This window comes from Salvelinus fontinalis, chromosome 29 (assembly GCF_029448725.1).
Source record: "Salvelinus fontinalis isolate EN_2023a chromosome 29, ASM2944872v1, whole genome shotgun sequence".
NCBI classification, from domain to species: Eukaryota; Metazoa; Chordata; class Actinopteri; order Salmoniformes; family Salmonidae; genus Salvelinus; species Salvelinus fontinalis.
The window spans coordinates 33,796,312-33,807,184 of record NC_074693.1 but is presented as its reverse complement, the minus strand read 5'-3'; positions in this window follow the sequence as shown (position 1 = coordinate 33,807,184).

Genomic DNA, 10,873 nt, shown 5'->3' with positions numbered 1-10,873 from the left:
CTGGCACCCAGAGCAGCGAACAGGCACCTGAAACCCCACCTCTTTAAGGAATACCTAGGATAGGATAAAGTAATCCTTCTAACCCCCCCCCCCCCCCTTAAAAGATTTAGATGCACTATTGTAAATTGGCTGTTCCACTGGATATCATAAGGTGAATGCACCAATTTGTAAGTCGCTCTGGATAAGAGCGTCTGCTAAATGACTTAAATGTAAACGTAAATGTAATTCAGTGGATACACAGCACTCAGGTTAGAAACAGTGAATACACAGCACTCAGGTTAGGTTCAGTGAATACACAGCACTCAGGTTAGGTTCAGTGAATACACAGCACTCAGGTTAGGCTCAGTGAATACACAGCACTCAGGTTAGGTTCAGTGAATACACAGCACTCAGGTTAGGTTCAGTGAATACACAGCACTCAGGATAGGTTCAGTGAATACACAGCACTCAGGTTAGGTTCAGTGAATACACAGCACTCAGGTTAGGCTCAGTGAATACACAGCACTCAGGTTAGGTTCAGTGAATACACAGCACTCAGGTTAGGTTCAGTGAATACACAGCACTCAGGATAGGTTCAGTGGATACACAGCACTCAGGCTAGGTTCAGTGAATACACAGCACTCAGGTTAGGTTCAGTGAATACACAGCACTCAGGTTAGGTTCAGTGAATACACAGCACTCAGGTTAGGTTCAGTGAATACACAGCACTCAGGTTAGGTTCAGTGAATACACAGCACTCAGGTTAGGTTCAGTGGATACACAGCACTCAGGTTAGGCTCAGTGAATACACAGCACTCAGGTTAGGTTCAGTGAATACACAGCACTCAGGTTAGGTTCAGTGAATACACAGCACTCAGGTTAGGCTCAGTGGATACACAGCACTCAGGTTAGGTTCAGTGAATACACAGCACTCAGGTTAGGTTCAGTGAATACACAGCACTCAGGTTAGGTTCAGTGAATACACAGCACTCAGGATAGGTTCAGTGAATACACAGCACTCAGGTTAGGTTCAGTGAATACACAGCACTCAGGTTAGGTTCAGTGAATACACAGCACTCAGGTTAGGTTCAGTGAATACACAGCACTCAGGTTAGGTTCAGTGAATACACAGCACTCAGGATAGGTTCAGTGAATACACAGCACTCAGGTTAGGTTCAGTGAATACACAGCACTCAGGTTAGGTTCAGTGAATACACAGCACTCAGGTTAGGTTCAGTGAATACACAGCACTCAGGTTAGGTTCAGTGAATACACAGCACTCAGGTTAGGTTCAGTGAATACACAGCACTCAGGTTAGGTTCAGTGAATACACAGCACTCAGGTTAGGTTCAGTGAATACACAGCACTCAGGTTAGGTTCAGTGAATACACAGCACTCAGGTTAGGTTCAGTGAATACACAGCACTCAGGTTAGGTTCAGTGAATACACAGCACTCAGGTTAGGTTCAGTGAATACACAGCACTCAGGTTAGGTTCAGTGAATACACAGCACTCAGGTTAGGTTCAGTGAATACACAGCACTCAGGTTAGGTTCAGTGAATACACAGCACTCAGGTTAGGTTCTGTGAATACACAGCACTCAGGTTAGGTTCAGTGAATACACAGCACTCAGGTTAGGTTCAGTGAATACACAGCACTCAGGTTAGGTTCAGTGAATACACAGCACTCAGGTTAGGTTCAGTGAATACACAGCACTCAGGTTAGGTTCAGTGAATACACAGCACTCAGGTTAGGTTCAGTGAATACACAGCACTCAGGTTAGGTTCAGTGAATACACAGCACTCAGGTTAGGTTCAGTGAATACACAGCACTCAGGTTAGGTTCAGTGAATACACAGCACTCAGGTTAGGTTCAGTGAATACACAGCACTCAGGTTAGGTTCAGTGAATACACAGCACTCAGGTTAGGTTCAGTGAATACACAGCACTCAGGTTAGGTTCAGTGAATACACAGCACTCAGGTTAGGTTCAGTGAATACACAGCACTCAGGTTAGGTTCAGTGAATACACAGCACTCAGGTTAGGTTCAGTGAATACACAGCACTCAGGTTAGGTTCAGTGAATACACAGCACTCAGGTTAGGTTCAGTGAATACACAGCACTCAGGTTAGGTTCAGTGAATACACAGCACTCAGGTTAGGTTCAGTGAATACACAGCACTCAGGTTAGGTTCAGTGAATACACAGCACTCAGGTTAGGTTCAGTGAATACACAGCACTCAGGTTAGGCTCAGTGAATACACAGCACTCAGGTTAGGCTCAGTGAATACACAGCACTCAGGTTAGGTTCAGTGAATACACAGCACTCAGGTTAGGTTCAGTGAATACACAGCACTCAGGTTAGGTTCAGTGAATACACAGCACTCAGGTTAGGTTCAGTGAATACACAGCACTCAGGTTAGGTTCAGTGAATACACAGCACTCAGGTTAGGTTCAGTGAATACACAGCACTCAGGTTAGGTTCAGTGAATACACAGCACTCAGGTTAGGTTCAGTGAATACACAGCACTCAGGTTAGGTTCAGTGAATACACAGCACTCAGGTTAGGTTCAGTGAATACACAGCACTCAGGTTAGTTGTAAAGTTGTAAAGTTAATCACAATAAGTACAACTATTAAATACTAAAGCTCTAGGCAAATGTAAAACGTAGCCTTCCGCTTTAAGAGTACACAGCATGAAATGCAATCCAAACACAATGTGTTGTAGCTGGTTGGCTACCAAGTTGCCACACCACACAACAAACAATACTCTTTACATTAAAATCCCTTAACAATGAGAAACAACTCAAAATCCCCCTTCCGGGAGCACAGCACTTGGAAGCAGCAAGATGGAAGCAGCAGCTGGTGTAATGTTAGATTTGATCTTTAAAGGATCTGTCAAAGTTTCTCTGTTCTGGAGAGGAAGTCACTAATTCAGTTCTTAACTATTTAAAAAAAAATGTTTTAAATGTCACCCCTTTTTTTTCTCCCCAATTTCATGGTATCCAATTGGTAGTAGTTACACTCTTGTCTCATCGCTGCAACTCCCGTACGTACTCGAGAGAGGCAAAGGTCGAGAGCCGTGCATCCTCCAAAACACAACCCAACCAAGCCACACTGCTTCTTGACACAATACACATCCAACCCGGAAGCCAGCCGCACCAATGTGGCGGAGGAAACAACGTACACCTGGCAACCTGGTCAGCCTGCACTGCGCCCGGCCCGCTACAGGAGTTGCTAGTGCACGATGAGATAAGGATATCCCTGCCGGCCCAAACCCTCCCTAACCCGGACGCCGCTGGGCCAATTGTCCACCGCCCCATTGGTCTCCCTGTCGCGGCCGGCTGTGACAGAGCCTGGACTCGAACCCAGCATCTCTAGCGGCACAGCTAGCACTGCGATGCAGTGCCATAGACCACTGCGCCACTCGGGAGGCCAGTGCTTAACTATTTCAATCAATCAATCAAATGTATTTATAAAGCCCTTTTTTCATCAGCCGATGTTACAAAGTGCTTATACAGAAACCCAGCCTAAAACCCCAAACAGCAAGCAATGTAGGTGTAGATGACATTTGTATGTAGGCCTCTATACGTCTCTGTCTCTTCCTATGTCTCTGTATGAAGTTGGCCTGTTGCCATAAATACCACACACAGTATGACTCATAAATTAAACCGAGTGACGTCTACATGCCTTCCCATTAACTGAGTGGCTGGGGGGATCAATGGGTTATCTAATGGGTTATCTAATGGGTTATCCAAAACACATACTCCAAATATTTTAATCAGTAATTGCATTTTGTGCTATAGCTTACAGTAAGCTTACAGCCTTCCATTTGAAATCTGAACCTATTAAAAATGGTATATAAAATAGATCTACATTTGATTCATTAATTCAGTTTCTCATTTATATTTATTTAGAGCAAAATAAAGGACAGGGTACACACACACTCACACACATGCACGCATGCACACAAACACACACACACACTTTACGGTCTTGAGCCGAGAGATGAGCAGTAAGCGTGACGGGGGAGATGAGAGGAGTCATAAAGACTCGAGGCCCTTAGTCCACTGCATCTCCAACCAACCAATGAGCATCACAGGCCATTTCACTCTGCTCAGAGATCAATACTCCACAGCTGTAGTTTCAGACACACACACTCTTATTGCATTGTATTTGGTTCTATCCATTTTATTTAGTGCACAGAGTTCTCTTACCTTGACACCAAAATGTCCCGTCTTGAACCCTGTAGAACACGTGTTAAACTCATTCCACGGAGGGCCGAGTGACTGTGGGTTTTTGCTCCACCCTTGTACTCGACTGATGAATTAAGATCACTAATTAGCAAAGAACTCCCCTCACCTGGTGGTCTGTCTCCATTGAAAGGAACAACCAAAAAACAGCAGACACTAGGCCCTCCATGGAATGAGTTTGACACCCCTGCTGTAAAGAGTAACTCACAGCCACAACGATGGGCCCCAACGACCCTCGTTGAACTCCTCCTCCTCTACTAGACATGGTTGGATAATTTATATCCGCCATTCCGGCTCTCGAGACGATATTTATGAAGTGCATTACTGCATTACTGCATGTGTAACTGCTGAGCGGCTGGGGCCATAAGGCATCGATCTACCTCTGCCTTCCTGCCATCTCCCATCACGGTGAGACCTGGGGAGAGAGGGAGAGAGGGATCGCTCCATGGCCTCAAACACAAATACATTTTTATTGCTGGTAAGGCGTGTTCTGTACAATCCTACAGCACTGACCAAATATACATAGGGTGCACTTTGGCTTTCTAACAGATTGAACATCTACTACTGCCAACTAGTGGTCACATCAGCCATGACATCGTCCCGGAGGTGAGACTGGGGGATACATAACACACCACGAGAGAAGGAGGGAGAGAGGGTAAGTGCCATGAAGAGAAAGGCAAAGACAGGCTGGAGTGTTGGGAGAGAAAAGGGTGAGTGAGAGAGACAGAGATGATAGAACGAGAGAGAGGCAACAGAGAGAGAGAGAAAGAGAAAAGGAGAGGAGCGAGGGAAGAGGAGGAGGGTTGTGTGTGAAAGAGAGAAAAAAGCAGTATAATTCCCAGCGATGGCTTTTATCAGATAACTCTGGTTTGAACAGCCAGGGATTTGAATTGTTTGCTGGTGGGCAACAGGCCGCATAACAGCATGACTCAGCATTATAGACATTATAACTGGGGAATAAACACTGGTCTCTGGTCTGCATGTGAGTGACAGGCTGTCTGGTTGGGCTGTGGGGTGGCAGGGGAGGCCAAGCGGGTGGGAGAGAGTACTTTGTACTTCCTCATTTTGCCATCGTTTGGTCGAGTTTGCTTTTATTTGCCATGCGCCCTTGTTGAATGTACGCAATATCATACCTGATTTATGCCTTTCATTTCAATGTATTCTGTTGATGTGTCTGTCAGTGTTTGCATTTACAGGTCAGCGGTTTAGCGCGTCGATTGCTTTCATTTCGATGTCGGCCTTGATGTAACACGATGGCCTTTTTACTTTAGTGGCTTTCATTTGTACGTTGTGTTGCGTCTTTTGACTGTGATTAGAGCAGACCCTAGCTGGATCCCAGCAGCACTAGGCTGTAGATATTATTCATGTGCTAACATTACTAGGCAGCACTAGGCTGTAGATAGTCACAATGCTCCAGAGATGGAGGGGTATATTTGGACAGAAGCAGCCTGGAAGCGTATCTCTGGACAACTCGATTTTCCCCCCGGTTATCGCCTTATTTAAGGAGGAGTCCAAATTTAGCCGATACTGGGCTTGGATGTAAGGAGGGACCAGGAAACGTGTGTGTGATTGTATGTGTAACGGAAATAGAAAATGATACCCATTACAAGATTATAGGAAGAGTATGAATATTTCAGCTGCAGGGGAATTCTTTTCCCTTTGTCTTCTTCCAATCGTCTTCCGCTAACCTCACCCCATCTTCTGCTTTTTATTCTCTTTCCTTCTTCTTTCTATTCTTTGTTTTGCTCCACTCTTCCGTCTCTTTGTTGTCCCCTCACTGTGTATAATAAAGTAATGAGTCTTGAGGTTCCCTGTGTACTTCTAGAGAATAAACCTGGAGACTACACTGAGTGTACAAAACATTAGGAACACCTTCCTAGTATTACATGTTGACTCCAATGCTTCCCACAGTTGTGTCATGTTGGCTTTATGTCCTTTGGGTGGTGGACAAGTCTTGATACACATTGGAACCTGTTGAGCGTGAAAAACCCAGCAGTGTTGCAGTCCTTGACACAAACCGGTGTGCCTGGCACCTACTACCATACCCCGTTCAAAGGCACTTAAATCTTTTGTGTTCATGTTTTGTGCACTCTGTGTATTTTCCTGTGTTGGACAGGCATTTCCCAAAACCCCAGACAGAGAGCGGGATAGAGAGACATGAAAGAAAGGAGACACAATAGAGAAGAAATTGAGAAAGCTGCAGAGATAGTGTGAAACAAAGAGAGAAGGTAGAGAGATAAAAAGCATTAGAGTGCTGATGTGTATCAGTGAGGACAGTCATGTCAGTGAGGCTCCTTGCTCTAAATGCCATTGCCCTTTTCCCTCTCTATCCATCTCTGCCCACCCTCGCACCCTTGCCCTCAGGGTCCTTCTGCTGCGTCTGAGCTGTCTAAGGTGACGCCTGCTATTTTTTTTTCAATAATGGAGTGTGGGCCCGGCTGTGTGTGCAGAGGGCGAGGTAGAGTGTGTGTTTTCTCGGTTTCGCCGTATGAAAATAGAAACATAGGGAGCTCACATCGCGTAGTGTCCTGGTACCAGCTGACACACACTGACCCACACTGAACCACACGGACCCACACTGAACCACACGGACCCACACTGACCCACACTGAACCCCACGGACCCACACGGATACACACGGACCAATACGGACCCACACGGACCAATACTGACCCACACTGACCCACACTGAACCCCACGGACCCATACGGACCCACACGGACCCATACTGACCCACACTGACCCACACTGACCCACACTGACCCCCACTGAATACACATTGCACACTTAGAAAAAAAGTTCTAAGGAGAACCATATAGGGTTCTTCGGTTTTTCTCCCATTGGGGAACCCTTTTTGGTGCCAGGTAGAACCCTTTGTAGAGGGTTCTATCTAGAACCATCCATGTAAGGTTCTTCATAGAACCCTCTTTATATGGTTCTACCTAGAAACCTCTATACAAGTGATGTGTAAAGTTAAGTGTAATTCAAATCCAGACAGAGTCTGGATTTCCAACCAGTGGAATTGTTTTATCCCCTCCAATCTGCATTCTGAATGACTTCCAGGGTAGGGAAGATTAGATCTTTGGTTAGACTCAGTATTCAAACTGTAACAACTGTCTCAGTAATGGGTGTAATAAGTAACGGGTGCATTTCCTAACAGATTGGTTTAGTTAAAAACAAATGATGTTATTTATCTTTGTGTGGCATCAAATCTATCAACCAATCAATGTACATGTAAAAACACATTAAAACAAACAATTCTGAAAATAATCCTGCAATAGAGCATGCTGGGAAATATTATATAAGGTTCTTTGTAGAACCCCTCTTGCTATTCAAAGAACCCTTCTTGCCTTCCAAAGAATAATCCAAGAACTCTTTCTTCCAAAAACGGTTCTTAGGATGTTAAAGCTTCTAGGTAGAACCCTTTGCCTTACAAAGAATCAGTGTCTCCCAAAAACGGTTCTTCAGATCAAAACAGTTCTTGGTAGAACCATATCCCTCCGCAAAGAACCCTTTTGGAACCCTTTCTTCTAAGTGTGTAGGTGTCATAAGTGCTCACCCCCTTTCTATTTGTTCACGTTGTTGCGTTACAAAGTAGGATTGAAATTAATTTGATCGTGATTTTTTTGTCATTGATCTACAGAAAATATTCTATAAAGTCAAAGTAGATTAACAATTATAACATTTTATTTTATTAATGAAAAATAAAACACCAATATACACTGAGTGTACAAAACATTATGAACAGCTGCTATTTCCATGACATAGACTGACCAGGTGAATCCAGGTGAAAGCTATGATCCCTTATTTATGTCACTTGTTAAATCCACTTCAATCAGTGTAGATGGAGGGGAGGAGACAAGCTAAAGAAGGATTCGTAAACCTTGAGACATGGATTGTGTTTATGTGCCATTCAGATGGGGAAGGGTCAAGACAAAATATTTAAGGGGCTTTGAACAGGGTAGTAGGTTCAAGGCGCACCGGTTTGTGTCAAGAACTGCAACGCTGCTGGGTTTTTCAGGTTCAACATTTTCCCGTGTATATCAAGAATAGTCCACCAACCAAAGGACATCCAGCCAACTTGACACAACTGTGGGAAGTGACATCCCCAAGCAGTTTCCTTCCTGTCCTGCAGCTCAGTCCAGAAGGAAGACTGCATCTTTAATGTATCTGCTTGGTTTAATTCATCATCCACAGCCTAATTATTAACTTGACCATGCTTAAAGGAATATTTAATGTCTGATTGGTTACTGTTACCCATCTACCAATCACTGTCCTGCTTTATTAGGCTTTCGAAAAGCTCCTTAGTCTTGAATCTGTGCTCAAAATGCAACACTTGACTGAGGGACCTTACAGATATTGTACATATCGGGGGCAGAGGAATGGTTAGTTATTCAAAAATCATGTCAACCCCTATTATTTCACACAGAGTGAGTCCATGTAACTTATTATGTGATTTGTTAGGCAACATTTTACTCCTGAACTAATTTAGGCTTGCCTTAACAAAAAAGGTGAATACTTTTGAAACAACTACTGTATATTTTAGTTAGAACATTTTTATTAATTTGCTAAAAGTTTTTGATTTTTTTTCCCAGTTTGACATTATAGAGTATTTTGTATAGATCTCAATGACTAAAAATCACAACTAAATCCATTTCGATCCCACTTTGTCACAACAAAACATGTGAAAAAAATCCTGGGGCGGGGGGGTGAATACTGATGATATTGGAAACCCACTATACATCCTCTATGGAAGGTCTCAGTCCTGCTCCTGCTCCTCTAACCTGACTAACCCATCTTCCTGTCTACTTTTCCATCTCACTAAACTCTTGTCCCTGATCTCTGTTTGTGTCTGTCTCTTTCGCCTGCTCGGAACGCTGAGTACACTTTAGCTAATGTGTATAGGGTAAATACAGACTGACCCTCGTCTTAGAAAGACAGAGCAACCTGATGTTGGCACACAAACACACACACACACACACACACACACACACACACACACACACACACACACACACACACACACACACACACACACACACACACACACACACACACACACACACACACACACACACACACACACACACACACACACACACACACACACACACACACACACATTCTGTTCCTCTCATTGCCAATGACCGTCACGAGGCATTTAATGGTCAGTGATACGAAGGCTCTTTCTAAGGTTGATCAAGACACGTTTTAAATGAAACGGTTAAAATTCATTAAGTAGAACATGAGATTCAGGTCTAAAACCGTAATGTTGGGCTCTAATTTAAACCCGAGAGCTTTTGAAGAACATCATCTCAACGTATAGAACTGAAGAAATTCGACTCTTCCAGTATATTCTGCCTGGTGCCTGTGCTCAGTACGGAGATGAAACAGACATGGGATACCTGTGTGGCGATAGCTCTCACAGGGCTGTCTTAAAAATGATGGGGTGAAAATGAGAAGGAAAAGAAGGTGAAAGATGGAGAGTTGCAGAATAGTGAGAGGCAGAGAAGGAGAGAGTGACAGAACGAGAAGGGGAGAAATGGAGAGTGGCTGTGTGAGAGCAAGCATGAGGGAGAGAAAGAGAGATGACAGTGTTTATCCTCAGTTAGAGTGCCCGTGGGAGAGAGAGAGTCCTCAGTGTTACTCTGGAGTCTGCCTGAATACAAGGAAACTCTCCACAAATAGACGCTCTGTCACATTGAAGAAAATCATTGAGACGTTTCCATTCTTTCGTTTTTTTTTCTCTTATACTGGAAGTGTAGTCTTTTCGGATCCATTTTAACATTTGATGGTGGGGTGGTTGGTCTCTCTCTCTCTTTCTCTCTGTCTCTCTCTCCCTCTCTCTTTCTCTCTCTGTCTCTCTCTCCCTCTCTCTTTCTGTCTCTCTCTCCCTCTCTCTCTCTTTCTCTCTCTCTCTCTCTCTCTCTCTCCCTCTCTCTTTCTCACTCTCTGTCTACCCCCCCTCTCTTTTTCTCTCGCTGTCTCAGTCTCTCTCTTTCTCACTCTCTCCCTCTCTCATTTTGTCTACAGCACTTTATCCCTTACCCCTTTAGGACTCCAACCGTGAAGGCCAGAGTTGACACAACGCCCAACAATGAAACTTATTGAGCGCAAAGGATTGAGCACTTTCTCTGTCTTTAAGCTTAGGAGCATGCCCTACAAACTGTGAAGAGGACTAATTCTTTACCTTCTCCATTTCTACCCACAGTGTAAATAACTCTATGTGTCTGATCGCTACCTGGCAAAGGCGTCACTCATCCTTCATGTTATTTATGTGACGTGAAATGTGTTTACTCTGAAAGGTATGGTAAACAAAAACAAACGGCAGCCAGAGGCGAGCTGACAGAGGCTGACAGAGTGTACTTGGTAAATGACACACAAGAGCCCACGGAGAGTTGGAAAGATGGAGAGAATGAGGAGGAGGAGGAGGAGACAGGGATGATAGAGGAGGGGTGCACCTCAAATGGCACCGCATTCCCTATGTAGTGCACTACTATTATAGGAAACAGGTTGCCATTTGGGAAGAAAAGATGGACTGTCGTCTGGTATTACATCTAACCTCACCGGAAGTGATGAGGGTAGTCGGTACACGTGTCAAGACTTGGCTGTACGGTAATCCAAAACAGGGCATGTCGCCTTGAA